At 43.3% G+C, this 19,434-nt stretch overlaps 1 protein-coding gene across 1 annotated transcript in view; it reads right to left on the bottom strand.

Annotated features, from left to right (window-relative positions):
* SPATS2 (spermatogenesis associated serine rich 2) overlaps window positions 1–19,434 on the bottom strand; it is a 179,502-nt gene that overhangs the window by 81,186 nt on the left and 78,882 nt on the right. The gene's annotated exons all lie outside the window — the stretch shown is intronic.

Here is a 19,434-nt window from a genome sequence, read left to right as displayed (position 1 = left end):
TTTTTTTTTTTTTTTTTTGAGACGGAGTCTCGCTCTGTCACCCAGGCTGGAATGCAGTGGCCGGATCTCAGCTCACTGTAAGCTCCGCCTCCCAGGTTTACACCATTCTCCTGCCTCAGCCTCCCGAGTAGCTGGGACTATAGGTGCCCGCCAGCTCGCCCAGCTAGTTTTTTGTATTTTTTTAGTAGAGACGGGGTTTCACCGTGTTCGCCAGGATGGTCTCGATCTCCTGACCTCGTGATCTGCCCGTCTCGGCCTCCCAAAGTGCTGGGATTACAGGCTTGAGCCACCCCGCCCGGCCTAGAATTTCTTATAACTAACCTCTTCTCAGGTTTCCCAGCTCAAATACAGCTGTAAAAAATATATGGGGGTGGGATGTGAAATGTTGAGAAACACACTCACCGTACAAACCCAAAGAACGGACTTAGAGGCTCGAAAAACAGCAAATGTGAGACTTTTTAATAATGGTCTAGCCAGGTGCAGTGGCTCATGCCTGTAAGCCCAGCACTTTGGGAGGCTGAGGCAGGCAGATCACCTGAGGTTGGGAGTGCAAGACCAGCCTGACCAACATGGAGAAACCCCGTGTCTACCAAAAATACAAAATTAGCTGGGCATAGTGGTACATGCCTGTAATCCCAGCTACTCAGGAGGCTGAGGCAGGAGAATCGCTTGAACCCAGGAGGCAGAGGTTGTGGTAAGCCAAGATCGCGCCATTGCAATCCAGCCTGGGCGACAAGAGCGAAACTCCATCTCAAAAAAATAAATAAGTAAATAATAATAATAATGATCTTGCAAGATCAGGTGCTTGGTGGGCAAGCACACTGGGACAGTCACAACAGGTAATTTATCTCTTAGCGTACAAGTCCCTCCGCCAGTTCCTCAGTGGTTAAGTACTGTGGGGTGACAATCTTCCCAGACGTTGCCAAAGTTTATTATCCCCCTTATAAGGTTATACCCCATTCCCTTCCCCTCTTAAGTTTTGATTTCTCAATAACGAAACTTTCTTCCCTTTTATGGGCGGATCCCTCCTCTACATTCGCTTCACTTAGTGTGACCTCCTAGGCGCATGAGCTGTGTGGTTTGTTACATTTGCAGGCCAGCTGCCAGTACTTAGATTTATCATGCCTTGAAAACAAACCATTTAAAATGTTTTTTCACATGAAAGGAGGGAAGTGCAAAGGAATTTTAACATGGAAAACTGAAACATCAAAATGAGATTAGTCCATACTGCAGGAAGCTCCTTTAAATTACAAACATACAAATGTTGTTTTTCTATATTAGTAAACATTTTAAATATACATGCCCAAGATTCCTGGGTAAAAAAACCCATAAGTTCCTGCCAGCAGAGATGAGCTAACAATTAAAATAAATAAATAAATAAATAAATAAAGAGATGGAACCTGCAACCTCCACCTCTCGGGTTCAAGTGATTCTCCTGCCTCAACTTCCCGAGTAGGTGGGATTATAGGCATCCGCCACCACGCCCAGCTACTTTTTGTATTTTTAGTAGAGATGGGGGCTCACTATGTTGGCCAGGCTGGCCTTGAACTCCTGACCTCAAGTGATCTGCCCGCCTCAGCCTCCCAAAGTGCTAGGATTACAGGCGTGAGCCACCGTGCATGGCCAATTTTTTTTTTTTTTTCTCTAGAGACAGAGTCATGCTCTTGTTGCCCAGGCTAGAGTGCAATGGTGCCATCTTGGCTCACTGCAACCTTCGCCTCCTGGGTTCAAGCGATTATCCTGTCTCACCCTCCCAACGAGCTGGGACTACAGGCACCTGCCACCATACCCGACTACTTTTTGTATTTTTAGTAGAGACAGGGTTTCGCCATGTTGGCCAGGCTGGTCCTGAAGTCCTGACCTCCAGTAATCCATCTGCCTTGGCCTCCTAAAGTGTGGGATTACAGGCATGAGCCATCATGTTTAGCTGAAATTTTTTTTTTTTTTTTTTGAGACAGAGTCTCGCTCTTTGGCCCAGGCTGGACTGCAGTGGCGTGATCTCGGCTCACTGCAAGCTTCACCTAAGGGTTCACGCCATCCTCCTGCCTCAGCCTTCTGAGTAGCTGGGACTACAGGTGCCCGCCACCGCGCCCGGCTAATTTTTTGTATTTTTAGTAGAGATGGGGTTTCACCGTGTTAGCCAGGATGGTTTCGATCTCCTGACCTCGTGATCCACCTGCCTCGGCCTCCCAAAGTGCTGGGATTACAGGCATGAGCCACTGAGCCCGGACGAAAAATAATAATTTTTAAAGCATAGGATGATAGAACTCTTATACCTGGACACCTGACTGGAAAAACGTTTACAAAATGAAATGCAAGAAGGAAAGGAGAGTACGCTTATAAGAAATATTTTCTAATTTGAAAAGAAGAGACTGAAGAGTAAAGAGGCAATTCTGTGAAAGTTTTAAAAATATTTCATCAAGATTAAGAACTTCTACAAACCACAGTGGGACCTCAGGAAAAGCAGTGTGAGTATTTGAAACTTACCATCTTCCAGAACACTGAGCCAAGTTGAGAGAACCAGCCAAAGCCTACGGAAATACATGGAATATACCCCTGGATACGGCACACTTAAAAAGATTTTAGAAAAAAGAACAGAACTCAGATCTGCCAAAAATAACTGAACCCTTCAGCGGCAAGCTTCTCAACAGCACATGTCCTCAGGTTAAAGAGGATGAGGCCAGGCATGGTGGCCCACGCCTGTAATCCCAGCACTTTGGGAGGCCGAAGCAGGTGGATCACCTGAGGTAGACCAGTCTGACCAACATGGTGACACCCCACCTCTACTAAAAACACAAAATTAGCTGGGCATGGTGGTGCATGCCTGTAATCCCAGCTACTCGGGAGGCTGAAGAAGGAGAATTGCTTGGACCTGGGAGGTGGAGGTTGCAGTGAGCCAAGATCACACCACTGCATTCCAGCCTGGGCAACAAGAGCAAAACTCCATGTCAAAAAAAGAAAAGAAAAAGAAAAAGAAAAATGAAAAGAGGATGAAAGCAACAATCGACAACTAACCATAGTGGATGAGCAGGGGTGGGTGAGATAGGTCCCAAAGACGACTAGAAACATATCAAGGATATTTCATCTATACTCTGTAGCTACAAACAAAAAGGTGTAAACAGAGCTATCCACATGTAACATGAAGAAGATAAACAAAAATGACATAGCAACTATCAAACCTACTATAAAAAAAGAGAAATACAATGAGAGAAGAAATTTCCATGCAACAGATGAAGAACCCAATCTGGAAAACAATATAAGCCCTCAAACCAAAAGTAGGTTCCTCCTTGAATACTTATTTGAATATTTCAAATGAGAATGTGAATTCAAGTTGAATTTTAAAAAAACTATAGGTCGGGAGTAAGATGGCCAAATAGGAACAGCTCCAGCCTCCAGCTCCCAGAGTGAGCGACACAGAAGACAGGTGATTTCTGCATTTTCAACTGAGGTACCGGGTTCATCTCACTGGGAAGTGCTGGACAATTGGTGCTGGTCAGCTCGTGCAGCCCGACCAGCGAGAGCTGAAGCAGGGCAAGGCATCGCCTCACCTGGGAAGTACAAAGAGGAAGGGAATCCCTTTTCCTAGCCAAGGGAAACTGAGACACACAACACCTGGAAAATCGGGTAACTCCTACCCTAATACTGTGCTTTACCAAGAGTCTTAGCAAACGGCACACCAGGAGATTATATTCCACACCTGGCCCAGAGGGTTCCACGCCCACGGAGCCTCCCTCATTGCTAGCACAGCAGTCTGAGATCTAACTGCAAGGCGGCAGCGAGGCTGGGGGAGGGGTGCCCGCCATTGCTGAGGCTTCAGTAGGTAAACAAAGCCGCGCAGAAGCTCGAACTGGGTGGAGCCCACCACAGCTCAGGGAGGCCTGCCTGTCTCTGTAGACTCTACCTCTGGGGACAGGGCATAGTTAACAAAAAGCAGCAAAAACCTCTGCAGATGTTAATGACTCTGCCTGATAGTTTTGAAGAGAGCAGTGGATCTCCCAGCACGGAGGTTGAGATCTGAGAACAGACAGACTGCCTGCTCAAGTGGGTCCCTGACCCCTGAGTAGCTTAACTGGGAGACATCCTCCACTAGGTGCAGACTGACACCTCACACCTCACATGGCGGGGTACACCTCTGAGACGAAGCTTCCAGAGCAAGAATCAGACAGCAACACTCGCTGTTTAGCAATATTCTATCTTCTGCAGCCTCTGCTGCTGAAACCCAGGCAAACAGGGTCTGGAGTGGACCTCAAGCAATCTCCAACAGACCTACAGCTGAGGATCCTTACTGTTAGAAGGAAAACTAACAAACAGAAAGGACACCCACACCAAAATCCCATCAGTACGTCACCAGTATCAAAGACCAAAGGCAGATAAAACCACAAAGATGGAGAAAAAGCAGGGCAGAAAAGCTGGAAATTCAAAAAATCAGAGCGCTCCAAAGGAACGCAGCTCATCACCAGCAACGGATCAAAGCTGGATGGAGAATGACTTTGACGAGTTGAGAGAAGAAGGCTTCAGTCGATCAAACTTCTCAGAGCTAAAGGAGGAACTACATACCCAGCGCAAAGAAACTAAAAATCTTGAAAAAAGAATGGAAGAATGGATAACTAGAATAATCAATGCAGAGAAGGCCATAAACGAACTGACAGAGATAAAAACCATGACACAAGAAATATGTGACAAATGCACAAGCTTCCGACTGGATCAACTGGAAGAAAGAGTATCACTGATTGAAGATCAAATGAATGAAATGAAGCGAGAAGTCTAGAGAAAAAAAAGGAAAAAGAAATGAACAGGCCGGGCGCGGTGGCTCAAGCCTGTAATCCCAGCACTTTGGGAGGCCAAGACGGGCGGATCACGAGGTCAGGAGATCGAGACCATCCTGGCTAACACAGTGAAACCCCGTCTCTACAAAAATACAAAAAAAAAACTAGCCGGGCGAGGTGGCAGGCGCCTGTAGTCCCAGCTACTCGGGAGGCTGAGGCAGGAGAATGGCGTAAACCCGGGAGGCGGAGCTTGCAGTGAGCTGAGATCACGCCACTGCACTCCAACCTGGGCGACAGAGCGAGACTCCATCTCAAAAAAAAAAAGACATGAACAAAGCCTCCAAGAAATATGGGATTATGTGAAAAGACCAAATCTATGTCTGATTGGTGTGCCTGAGAGTGAGGGGGAAAATGGAATCAAGTTGGAAAAACTCTTCAGGATATCATCCAGGAGAACTTCCCCAACCTAGTAAGGCAGGCCAACATTCAAATTCAGGAAATACAAAGAACGCCACAAAGATACTCCTTGAGAAGAGCAACTCCAAGACACGTAATTGTCAGATTCACTAAAGTTGAAATGAAGGAAAAAATGTTAAGGGCAGCCAGAGAGAAAGGTCGGGTTACCCACAAAGGGAAGCCCATCAGACTAACAGCAGAGCTCTTGGCAGAAACTCTCCAAGCCAGAAGAGAGTGGGGGCCAATATTCAACATTCTTAAAGAAAAGAATTTTCAACCCAGAATTTCATATCCAGCCAAACTAAGTTTCATCAGTGAAGGAGAAACAAAATCCTTTACAGACAAGCAAATGCTTAGAGATTTTGTCACCACCAGGCCTGCCCTACAAGAGATCCTGAAGGAAGCACTAAACATGGAAAGGAACAACCAGTACCAGCCATTGCAAAAACATGCCAAAATGTAAAGACCATCAATGCTAGGAAGAAACTGCATCAACTAACGAGCAAAATAACCAGCTAATATCACAATGACAGGATCAAGTTCACACATAACAATATTAACCTTAAATGTAAATGGACTAAATGGTCCAATTAAAAGACACAGACTGGCAAACTGGATAAAGAGTCAAGACCCATCAGTTTGCTGTATTCAGGAGACCCATCTCACATGCAGAGACACACAGAGGCTCAAAATAAAGGGATGGAGGAAGATCTACCAAGCAAATGGAGAACAAAAAAAAGCAGGGGTTGCAATCCTAGTCTCTGATAAAACAGACTTTAAACCATCAAAGATCAAAAGAGACAAAGAAGGCCATTACATAATGGTAAAGGAATCAATTCAACAGGAAGAGCTAACTATCCTAAATGTATATGTGCCTAATACAGGAGCACCCAGATTCATAAAGCAAGTCCTTAGAGACTTACAAAGAGACTTAGACTCCCATACAATAATAATGGGAGACTTCAACACCCCACTGTCAACATTAGCCAGATCAACGAGACAGAACGTTAACAAGGATATCCAGGAATTGAACTCAACTCTGCACCAAGCGGACCTAATAGACATCTACAGAAGTCTCCACCCCAAATCAACAGAATATACATTCTTCTCAGCACCACATTGCACTTATTCCAAAATTGACCACATAGTTGGAAGTAAAGCACTCCTCAGCAAATGTAAAAGAACAGAAGGTATAACAAACTGTCTCTCAGACCACAGTGCAATCAAACTAGAACTCAGGACTAAGAAACTCAATCAAAACCGCTCAACTACATGGAAAATGAACAACCTGATCCTGAATGACTACTAGGTACATAACGAAATGAAGGCAGAAATAAAGATGTTCTTTGAAACCAATGAGAACAAAGATACAACTTACCAGAATCTCTGGGACACATTTAAAGCAGTGTGTAGAGGGAAATTTATAGCACTAAATGCCCACAAGAGAAAGCAGGAAAGATCTAAAATTGACACTCTAACATCACAATTAAAAGAACTAGAGAAGCAAGAGCAAACACATTCAAAAGCTAGCAGAAGGCAAGAAATAACTAAGATCAGAGCAGAACTGAAGGAGAGACACAAAAAACCCTCCAAAAAATCAATGAATCCAGGAGTTGGTTTTTTGAAAAGATCAACAAAATTGATAGACCACTAGCAAGACTAATAAAGAAGAAAAGAGAGAAGAATCAAATAGACGCAATAAAAAATGATGAAGGGGATATTACCACCGACCCCACAGAAATACAAACTACCATCAGAGAATACTATAAACACCTCTACGCAAATAAACTAGAAAACCTAGAAGAAATGGATAATTTCCTGGACATGTACACTCTCCCAAGAATAAACCAGGAAGAAGTGGAATCCCTGAATAGACCAATAGCAGACTCTGAAATTGAGGCAATCATTAATAGCCTACCAACCAAAAAAAGTCCAGGACCAGACGGATTCACAGCCGAATTCTACCACAAGTACAAGGAGGAGCTGGTACCATTCCTTCTGAAACTATTCCAATCAATAGAAAAAGAGGGAATCCTCCCTAACTCATTTCATGAGGCCAACATCATCCTGATACCAAAGCCTGGCAGAGACACAACAAAAAAAGAGAATTTTAGACCAATATCCCTGATGAACATCGATGCAAAAATCCTCAGTAAAATACTGGCAAGCCGAATCCAGCAGCACATCAAAAAGCTTATCCACCATGATCAAATGGGCTTCATCCCTGGGATGCAAGGCTGGTTCAACATACACAAATCAATAAACGTAATCCAGCATATAAGCAGAACCAAAGACAAAAACCACATGATTATCTCAATAGATGCAGAAAAGGCCTTTGACAAAATTCAACCCTTCATGCTAAAAACTCTCAATAAATTTGGTATTGATGGAATGTATCTCAAAATAATAAGCACTATTTATGACAAACCCACAGCCAATATCATACTGAATGGGCAAAAACTGGAAGCATTCCCTTTGAAAACTGGCACAAGACAGGGATGCCCTCTCTCACCACTCCTATTCAACATAGTGTTGGAAGTTCTGGCTAGGGCAATCAGGCAAGAGAAAGAAATAAAGGGTATTCAGTTAGGAAAAGAAGTCAAATTGTCCCTGTTTGCAGATGACATGATTGTATATTTAGAAAACCCCATCGTCTCAGCCCAAAATCTCCTTAAGCTGATAAGCAACTTCAGCAAAGTCTCAGGATACAAAATTAATGTGCAGAAATCACAAGCATTCTTATACACCAGTAACAAACAGAGAGCCAAATCATGAATGAACTCCCATTCACAATTGCTTCAAAGAGAATAAAATACCTAGGAATCCAACTTACAAGGGATGTAAAGGACCTCTTCAAGGAGAACTACAAACCACTGCTCAGTGAAATAAAAGAGGACACAAACAAATTGAAGAACATACCATGTTCATGGATAGGAAGAATCAATATTGTGAAAATGGCCATACTGCCCAAGGTAATTTATAGATTCAATGCCATCCCCATCAAGCTACCAATGACTTTCTTCACAGAATTGGAAAAAACTGCTTTAAAGTTCATATGGAACTACAAAAGAGCCCACATTGCCAAGACAATCCTAAGTCAAAAGAACAAAGCTGGAGGCATCACGCTACCTGACTTCAAACTATACTACAAGGCTACAGTAACCAAAACAGCATGGGACTGGTACCAAAACAGAGGTATAGACCAATGGAACAGGACAGAGCCCTCAGAAACAATACCACACATCTACAGCCATCTGATCTTTGACAAACCTGAGAAAAACAAGAAATGGGGAAAGGATTCCCTATTTAATAAATGGTGCTGGGAAAATAGGCTAGCCATGAGTAGAAAGCTGAAACTGGATCCTTTCCTTACTCCTTATATGAAAATTAATTCAAGATGGATTAGAGACTTAAATGTTAGACCTAAAACCATAAAAACCCTAGAAGAAAACCTAGGGAATACCATTCAGGACATAGGCATGGGCAAGGACTTCATGTCTAAAACATCAAAAGCAATGGCAACAAAAGCCAAAATTGACAAATGGGATCTAATTAAACTAAAGAGCTTCTGCACAGCAAAAGAAACTACCATCAGAGTGAACAGGCAACCTACAGAATGGGAGAAAATTTTTGCAATCTACTCATCTGACAAAGGGCTAATATCCAGAACCTACAAAGAACTCAAACACATTTACAAGAAAAAAACAAACAACCCCATCAAAAAGTGGGCAAAGGATATGAACAGACATTTCTCAAAAGAAGATATGCATACAGCCCACAGACACGTGAAAAAATGCTCGTCATCACTGGTCATCAGAGAAATGCAAATCAAAACCACAATGAGATACCATCTCACACCAGTTAGAATGGCAATCATTAAAAAGTCAGGAAACAATAGGTGCTGGAGAGGATGTGGAGAAATAGGAACACTTGGCCGGGCTCGGTGGCTCACGCCTGCAATCCCAGCACTTTGGGAGGCCGAGACGGGCGGATCACGAGGTCAGGAGATCGAGACCATCCTGGCTAACACGGTGAAACCCCGTCTCTACTAAAAATACAAAAAATTAGCCGGGCACGGTGGCGGGCTCCTGTAGTCCCAGCTACTCGGGAGGCTGAGGCAGGAGAATGGTGTGAACCCGGGAGGCGGAGCTTGCAGTGAGCCGAGATCCCGCCACTGCACTCCAGCCTGGGCGACAGAGCGAGGCTCCGTCTCAAAAAAAAAAAAAAGAAATAGGAACACTTTTACACTGTTGATGGGATTGTAAACTGGTTCAACCATTGTGGAAAACAATATGGCGATTCCTCAAGGATCTAGAACTAGAAATACCATATGACCAAGCCATCCCATTACTGGGTATATACCCAAAGGATTATAAATCATGCTGCTATAAAGACACATGCACATGTATGTTTATTGCAGCACTATTCACAATAGCAAAGACTTGGAATCAACCCAAATGTCCATCAGTGACAGACTGGATTAAGAAAATGTGGCACAGGCCGGGCGCGGTGGCTCAAGCCTGTAATCCCAGCACTTTGGGAGGCCGAGACGGGTGGATCACGAGGTCAGGAGATCGAGACCATCCTGGCTAACACGGTGAAACCCCGTCTCTACTAAGAAATACAAAAAACTAACCGGGCGAGGTGGCGGGCGCCTGTAGTCCCAGCTACTCAGGAGGCTGAGGCCAGAGAATGGCGTGAACCCGGGAGGCGGAGCTTGCAGTGAGCTGAGATCCGGCCACTGCACTCCAGCCTGGGCGACAGAGCAAGACTCCGTCTCAAAAAAAAAAAAAAAGAAAAAAAGAAAATGTGGCACAGCCGGGCGCAGTGGCTCAAGCCTGTAATCCCAGCACTTTGGGAGGCCGAGATGGGCGGATCACGAGGTCAGGAGATTGAGACCATCCTGGCTAACCCAGTGAAACCCCGTCTCTACTAAAAAATACCAAAAAAAAAAAAAAAAACCAGCCGGGCGAGGTGGCAGGCGCCTGTAGTCCCAGCCACTCGGGAGGCTGAGGCAGGAGAATGGCGTGAACCCGGGAGGCGGAGCTTGCAGTGAGCTGAGATCCTGAGATCCAGCCACTGCACTCCAGCCTGGGCGACAGAGCGAGACTCCGTCTCAAAAAAAAAAAAAAAAGAAAGAAAGGGGGAAGAAAATGTGGCATATATACACCATGGAATACTATGCAGCCATAAAAAAGGATGAGTTCGTGTCCTTTGTAGGGACACGGATGCAGCTGGAAACCATCATTCTCAGCAAACTATCACAAGAACAGAAAACCAAACACCACATGTTCTCACTCATAGGTGGGAACTGAACAATGAGATCACCTGGACTCTGGAAGGGGAGCATCACACACCGGGGCCTATTATGGGGAGTGGGGTCGGGGGAGGGATGGCATCGGGAGTTATACCTGACGTAAATGATGAGTTGATGGGTGCTGACGAGTTGATGGGTGCAGCACACTAACATGGCACAAGTATACATATGTAACAAACCTGCACGTTGTGCACATGTACCCTAGAACTTAAAGTATAATAATAAAAAAAACTATAAAATAAACGATAAAAATAGAAGAAAAATAAATCTGATTGCAAAGTTAAAGAAAAACTGGAAAAAATTATGGATCCAATAAGTCAGAAATAGCAAGAAACAGAATAGACACAGATGAAAATAGAATGAATGGAATGAAACAAACCCTTCAGAAGAAAAAAACAGAGAAAAGCAATTATAATAGAACATTAGGGAACAAAAAATGATCCAATCTAAGAATAACTGGAATCAATACAAGGACTTAGAAATTATAGGACTTGGCCAGGCGCAGTGGCTCACGCCTGTAATCCTAGCACTTTGGGAGGCCAGGGTGGGCGGATCATGAGGTCAGGAGATTGAGATCATCCTGGCTAACATGGTGAAACTCGCCTCTACTAAAAATACAAAAAATTATCCGGGCGTGGTGGCACGTGCCTGTAGTCCCAGTTACTCGGGAAGCTGAGGCAGGAGAATCGCTTGCACCCGGGAGGTGGAGGTTGCAGTGAGCTGAGATTACACTACTGCACTCCAGCCAGGTGACAGAGCAAGACTTCATCTCAAAAAAAAAAAAAAAAAATTATAGGACTCAATAAAGGGAACAGAAAAATCATTTACAGATAATAAACAGGAAATTTCCCTTTCAATAAAGACCTGAATCTGTTCATTCCCTACCACCTCCAATCCATCAGAAGAATCCCATCTGTTCCACCTTTAAAATACATCCAGAGTTGAACCACTTCTCACCACCTCCACTGCTACTAACCTTGTCGAAATCACGAGAATCTCTCATCCTGAGTCTTCTATTCTGCCATTCTCACTTCTATTTCACTATGGCCGCTATTAAAATTATAAGACAGCATATGTCCCAATTCTGCTGCTGAAAGCTCTCGGGAAGCTCCCCATTTCATTTAAAATAAAAGCCAGTCCTTACAGTGGCCTAAGCGGTCTTGTCTGTTCTGATGTCCGTCCTTCCTTTACCTTTGCTCCACTGGAGCCACACTGGAGCCTCTTTATCATCCCTTTTACACTCTAGATATGCTCTCACCTTAGGGCCCTGAAGGTGTTCCCTCTGCCAGGAATGTTATTTCCCACAGTTATCTACATGGAATACTTCCTCAATCTCCTTCAGGTCTTTTATCAAATGTTATCTTCTCTGTGGTTATTCACAAGAAACCTACTGAACCTGCAGTAAGAACAGTAGCAGTCTACGGCTGCTCCCATGACATACCCCTAAATGAGTGGGAATGGTAGTTCTACCAAGGTAGGGAAAGCCATGAAAACCAGCAGCTTCACTGACAGAGGGGGCTGACTTGTGAAGCAAAGCACAGAAAAACCCCATGCCCACAGGCAGTAACAGTTTGCTTTCTTGGTGGCAAACAAGCAAGACCAAGGGCTCAGCTAGCCTGAGGTTGCTGTCATGGCTGGTGCAAGCAACAGAACAGGAGATTGGATAGAAATTTAAAAGGGAAATCCAGAAACAAGACTAAGGGACCCGGGCACTATGGCTCATACCTATAGTCCCAGCACTTTGGGAGGCCAAGGTGGGGGGATTGCTTTAGCCCAGGAGATCAAGACCAGCCGGGGCATCATAGCAAAACTGTGTCTCTACAAAAAGTAAAAAAAATTAGCTGGGCATGGGGATGTGTGCCTGTACTCCCAGCTACTCAGGAGGGTGAGGTGGGAGGATGGCTTGAGCCCAGGAGGTCGAGGCTGCAGTGAGCCATGACTGTGCCACTGCACATCAGCCTAGGCAACAGAACAAGACCCAGTCACAAACAAACAAACAAACATAGCCTGGCAACAGAGTAAGATCCCACCTCGACAAAAAATAAAATTAAAAAATTAGCCAGGGATGGTAGCACACACCTGTGGTCCCAGCTGCTCAGAAGTCTAAAGTGGGAGCACTGCTTGAGCTTGGGAAGTTGAGGCTGCAGTGAGCCATGACTGTGCCACTGAACTCTAGCCTAAGCAACAGAGCGAGACCCTGTGTCAGAAAACAAAGACTATAGGGGACCTTGGTAAATGTTCCACACATTCATGATGCAGATATTGGAGAAGGTCCAAACTATCCACACACCTCTGGCTGACCATAAGCGTACACATAGCAGCAGCAAAGACTCAGAAAGGCCCAGTGGAAAGTAAAAATTATGAGCTTTGAAGGCAGTCACCAACACACAAAGATCTATAGGCAGAGGGTGCAAGCTTTACTGGCTCATGGTGTTTTAGTACAACCTTTAACCAATCGCTAACTGACCAGTAGGATAATAGATACAGATGTAATTTCAGCAAGCCAGACTTGAAAGTTTTTTTTTTTAATTAAAAAAAACAAAAACAGTAAAAACTGAGCAGATCCTTTAGTTTATGAAATCTCATCAATGCTACGAAGGCAAGGGTAAAGGCTGTGTGTACTTTTGAAACTTCATGTGTGATTGATGGTGGTGCTGAGACATGAAAGGCTAGCATGAACGAGGAGAGGTAAGAGCACATGACAAAATTTGGTGGTGCGGAACAGACTTTTTCTTTTTTTTTTTAAGACAGAGCCTCACTCTGTCACCCAAGCTGGAGTGCAGCGGTGTGATCTTGGTTCACTGCAAACTCTACCTCCTAGGCTCAGATGATCCTCCCACCTCAGCCTCCTGAGTTGCACCACCACGCCTGGCTAATTTTTTTTTATCTTTTGTAGAGACAGGGATTCACTTCATGTTGCACAGTCTGGTCTCCAACTCCTAGGCTCAAGCAATCCTCCTGCCTCAGCCTCCCAAAGTGCTAGGATTATAGGCTTGAGTCACCATGCCTGACCCATATGGATATTTTTTAACTTGGTGTTATTTAACTCAATTCTGAGGCTTTGGTGAGAGGGTATGCAGAGAGCAATAATAGCAAATGATTTATGAATGTTTTTTGTATTCCAAGAACATCTACATCTGTTGGAAAACTTTAAGTGAGTTTTGTTCTTAGATAGCCCACATTAGTTGAATGTATTAAGTGAACCAATACTTGTATTTCCCCTACATCTCTGACAACTACTATAAATGCTATATGATGTGTGCTCTCTTCTGTTGCTGACATGCAAGTGTGGTCACATGAACTGAAGTGGATGGCTTGAGAATACAGACAGGCTTGTGGTGTACTCTGCAGGAGTACTTGGAAGCAGAGTTCACTCGTGAGCTCAGGTGTCACAAAGAAGGGTGGATGTTCTAATATCTGGTTAGCTACTTAGCGGCTGGGTGCAGTGGCTCAAGCCTGTAATCCCCGTACTTTGGGAGGCCGAAGTGGGTGGATCACGAGGTCAGTAGATCGAGACCATCCTGGCTAACACGGTGAAAGCCCATCTCCACTAAAAATACAAAAAAAATAGTCAGGCGTGGTGGTGGGTGCCTGTATTCCCAGCTACTCAGGAGGCTGAGGCAGAAGAATGGTGTGAACCCGGCTTGCTTGCACTGAGCCAAGATCGTGCCACTGTACTCCAGCCTGGGTGACAGAGCAAGACTCCATCTCAAAAAAAAAAAAAAAAGAATGCCATTTGCTGCAATTCTGTGTCCTGTGCTTGGATTTTGTCTTTTTTAGAGCCAGGGTCTTGCTCTGTTGCCCAGGCAGTGGCACAGTCATAACTCACTGCAACCTCAAACTCCTGGGCTCAAGCAATTCTTCTGTCTCAGCCTGCTAGGTGGCTGCAACTACAGGCACATACCACCATACCCAGCTAACTTTTATTTTTTGCAGAGACAGGGTCTTACTAGGTTGCCCAGGCTGGTCTTAAACCCTTGGCCTCAAGCAATCCTCCCGCCCTGACCTCCCAAAGTATTAGGATTACAGGCCTGAGGCACTGTGCCCAGCCCAAACTGATTTTTAAAAATAATTTTTAAAAAATATATAAAAACTGAGCAGAGACATTAGCAACCTGCAGCCACATACCACAGTGAGAAAAAGATTCCACAGATTTAGTCCAGGAAAGTTACTTAAAAAATAAAAACAAGGCCGGGCGCGGTGGCTCAAGCCTGTAATCCCAGCACTTTGGGAGGCCGAGACGGGCGGATCACGAGGTCAGGAGATTGAGACCATCCTGGCTAACGCGGTGAAACCTCGTCTCTACTAAAAAATACAAAAAACTAGCCGGGCGAGGTGGCGGGCGCCTGTAGTCCCAGCTACTCGGGAGTCTGAGGCAGGAGAATGGCGTAAACTCGGGAGGCGGAGCTTGCAGTGAGCTGAGATCCGGCCACTGCACTCTAGCCTGGGCGACAGAGCGAGACTCCGTCTCAAAAAAAACAAAATAAAAAATAAATAAATAAATAAAAACAATAAAGCAATGACAACCCTCAGGAGGAAAAATCCAGAAATCAAAGTTGCTACAATATAGTAGGTAAAATGTCCAGTTTCAACAAAAAGTTATGAGACATTCAAAAATGCAGGAAAATGTGACACAAACACATGAGAAAAAACAACATGGAGTTGGAAATGCCCCTGAGGAGGCCCAAATGCGACACTTTGCAGACAGACTCCAAATTTCTTTAAAGGACTAAAAAAATATGAGAACAATGCCTCAAACAAAAAGAAAATCTTAATGAAGAGATAGAAATTATTTTTAAAGAGAACCATAGTAAAAAAATAAAAAATAAAGAGAACCATGATATAAACAGGGCACAAATAAATTTGGAAAATAAAAAAAGACAACCAAATCAAAATTCTGAAAATGAATACTGGAGTAGAAGAAAAAAAATCAGAAAACTTGAAGAAAGGACAATAGAAATTATCTAACTTGGCCGGGCGCGGTGGCTCAAGCCTGTAATCCCAGCACTTTGGGAGGCCGAGACGGGCGGATCACGAGGTCAGGAGATCGAGACCATCCTGGTTAATATGGTGAAACCCCGTCTCTACTAAAAAGTACAAAAAAAAACTAGCCGGGCGTGGTGACGGGCGCCTGTAGTCCCAGCTACTTGGGAGGCTGAGGCAGGAGAATGGCGTGAACCCGGGAGGCAGAGCTTGTAGTGAGCTGAGATCTGGCCACTGCACTCCAGCCTGGGCGATAGAGCGAAACTCCGTCTCAAAAAATAAAAAAAAAAAAAATAAAATAAAAAAAAAAAAAATAAAATAAAAAAAAAAAAAAAAAGAAATTATCTAACTTGAAGAAACGAGAGAAAAAACAATGAAGAAATACAAGCCGGGTGCAGTGGCTCATGCCTGTAACTCCAGCATTTTGGGAGGCCAGGCTAGAGTATTGCTTGAGGCCAGGAGTGTAAGACTAGCCTAGGCAACACAGCGAGACACTGTCTCTATAAGAAATTAAAAATCGGCCAGGTGTGGTGGCGCACGCCTGTAGCCCCAGCTACTTGGGAGGCTAAGGTAGGAGGAGGGCTTGAGCTCAGAAGGTCAAGGTTGCAATCAGCCATGAGTCTGGGAAACAAAGCAAGATCCTATCTCTTAAACAAACAAACAAAAAGTAAAACTTTTTTAAAAAGTAAAACAGTCTCAGAAGTGTGTGGAGCAATTCAAATATACCACCATACACAAATTAGAAGCCCCAGAAGAAGTGATGTGAAAGAGGACAAAAATAGTGACCAAAAACAATTTACAACTTGATTTTTAAAAAATGTATTTACAGAGTCAGGAAGCTCAATGAACTGTAGCTGCAATACACACAAAGAGATCCACATCTAGACATATCATAGTGAAACTGATTAAAGCCAAAACCAGAAAATCTTGAAAGCAGCAAGAACAAAAATGAAAATAATACTTCATCATGTACAGGGAGGCAACAACATTAACAGCTGACTTCTCATCAGAAGCAAAAGAAGCCAGAAGGCAGGAAATGACATTCAAAGTGCTAAAAGAAAAAAACTAGCAACCAAGAATTTCATATCCAGCAAAGCTATCTTTCAAAAATGAAGGTGAAATAAAGACATTTCAAAGACTTACAGAGAATCCATTGCTTGCAAACCTGACTTACAAGAAATTCCAAAGGAAGTCTCTCAAGTTGAAAGGTAACCTGACTGTACCCAAAGAAACAGATGGTAACCTAACTGTACCCAAAGAAACAAAGAGCACTAGGAAAAGCAAATACGTAGGTAAATATAAAATATGTATTTTTGGACAGGTGCAATGGCTCACACCTATAATCCCAACAGTTTAGGAGGCCAAGGCCAGCCTGGGCAACATAGCACGAGTCTGTTTCTACTGAAAATAATTTAACTAAAGTATACATTTTTTAACTTCCTTCTCTTAAATTTTTAAAAGAATTTAAGTAATTATTACTGTTTTATGTAATACAAGATTAATAACAATACTGAATTATTGGGTTTATAGCAAATATAGATATAATAAACATGAAAACAATTGCATAAAAGGGGAAAGAAGCTATATTACAGAATTAAATTAGCATTAACTTAGTTAAATTGGCCTATAAGTTAAGATGCTTATTATAAGGACCAGAGCAAGTACTAAGAAAACAACTCAAAAATAGTAAAAACAAAAGACAAAAGCAACAAAATAACCATACGCTTAAAAAAAACTATTAAACATAAAATAAGGCAATAAAAGAGGTACAAGCAAACAGAAAAAGCCAAGAGATATACAAATAAACAAATACCTGGCCGGGCACAGTGGCTCACGCCTGTAACCCCAGCACTTTGGGAGGCTGAGGCAGGTGGATCACCTGAGGTCAGGAGTTAGAGACAAGCCTAGCCAACATGGTAGAATCCCATCTCTACTAAAAATATAAAAAATATTAGCTGGGCACAGAGGCAGGTGCCTGTAATCCCAGTTACTCGGGAGGCAGAGGCAGGAGAATCACTTGAGTCCAGGAGGTGGAGGTTCCAGTGAGCTGAGATGGTGTAACTGCACTCTAGCCTGAGCAACAGAGTGAGACTCCATCTCAAAAAAACAAACAAACAAACAAACAAACAAAAAAACAGGCCAACACAGTAGCTTGCACCTGTAATTTCAGCACTTTGGGAGGCCAAGGCAGGTGGATCACCTGAGGTCAGGAGTTTGAGACCAGCCTGACCAACATGGAGAAACCCTGTCTCTACTAAAAATACAAAAATTAGCCAGGCATGGCGACGCATGCCTGTAATCCCAGTTACTCAGGAGGCTGAGGCAGGAGAATCGCATGAACCCAGGAGGCAGAGGTTGCGGAGAGCCGAGATCACATTATTACACTCCAGCCTGGGCAACAAGAGTGAAACTCCATATCAAAAAAAGACTAAACTCAAAAGACAGAAATTGTTAGAGTGGCTGGAAAAACAAGATCCAACTGTATGCCATCTACCAAAAACACTATAGATTCAAACACAGAGAGACTGAGAGTTAAAGAATGAAAAAAGATATATCATGCAAACCAATAATAAAAGGGCTTAGTATCAGATAAAATAGTATTATTAGAGATAGAGAGAAATCATTATAAGAGAGTCATGACATCAGAAACATAGAATAATTATAAATATATATCCACCAAACAACAAGACCTAAAATACATGCAGCAAAAATTGGTAGAAAGAATAAAGAGTTCAACAATGATAAAGACTTAAGTATCCCACTCTCAGAAACTGATATGGTTTGGCTGTGTCCCCACCCAAATCTCACCTTGAATTGTAATAATCCCCAGGTGTCAAGGATGGGGCCAGGTGGAGATAACTGAATCATGGGGCAGTTTCCCCCATACTGTTCTCACGGTAGTGAATAAGTCTCAAGAGATCTGATGGTTTTATACATGGGAGTTCCCCTGCACAAGCTTTCTTGCCTCCTTTCATGTAAGATATGACTTTGCTCCTCATTCACCTTCCATCATGAATGTGAGGCCTCCCCAGCCATGTGGAACTGTGAGTCAAACCTCTTTCCTTTATAAATTACCCAGTCTCGGATATGTCTTTATTTGCAGTGTGGGAACAAACTAATACACTGATTAAAAATCCAGACTGGGCCAGGTGCGGTGGCTCACGCCTGTAATCCCAGCACTTTGGGAGGCTGAGGCAGGCGGATCATGAGGTCAGGAGTTCGAGACCAGCCTAACCAACACGGTGAAACCCCGTCTCTACTAAAAATACAGAAATTAGCCAGGTGTGGTGGCACGTGCCTGTAACCCCAGCTACTCAGGCAGGAGAATCGCTTGAACCTGTGAGGCAGAGATTGCACTGAGCTGAGATGGTGCCACTGCACTCCAGCTTCGGCAACAGAGTGAGACTCCATCTCAGAAAAAAAAAAAAAAAAAAAACACAGACAGAAAATCAGTAATACTCCTCCATCCAACAAGAAAAGAATATATATTCTCTTCAAGCACAACCAGAACATCCTCAAGGACAGACTATATCCCCAAGGGCCAAAGTCAGCTCTACTGTCTGTTTTTATAAATAAAGTTTTATGCTAACACAGGCATTTCCATTGGTTTATGTATTGTATATGGAGGCTTCAGCACTACCACAGCAGAAATGAATAGCTGCAACACAGACCATATGGCACATAAAGCCAAAATATTTATTATATGGCCCTTTATAGAGAAAGCTTGTTAAATTATATGATAGAGCATAAGAAATTCTCAATTTTAAAATGATGGAAATCATACAAAGTAGGTTCAACAACAACAACAACAGAATTAAATAAAAATGAAGAGCAGAGAGAAGTATGGGAAATCTCTAAACATTTCAAAATAACGAACATACTTTTTTTTTCTTTTTCTTTTTTTTTTTTTTT

This window comes from Theropithecus gelada, chromosome 11 (genome assembly GCF_003255815.1).
Source record: "Theropithecus gelada isolate Dixy chromosome 11, Tgel_1.0, whole genome shotgun sequence".
Classification (NCBI taxonomy): Eukaryota; Metazoa; Chordata; class Mammalia; order Primates; family Cercopithecidae; genus Theropithecus; species Theropithecus gelada.
Note: the sequence above shows the minus strand (reverse complement) of the source record. Positions and strands in the feature narration are given on the sequence as shown.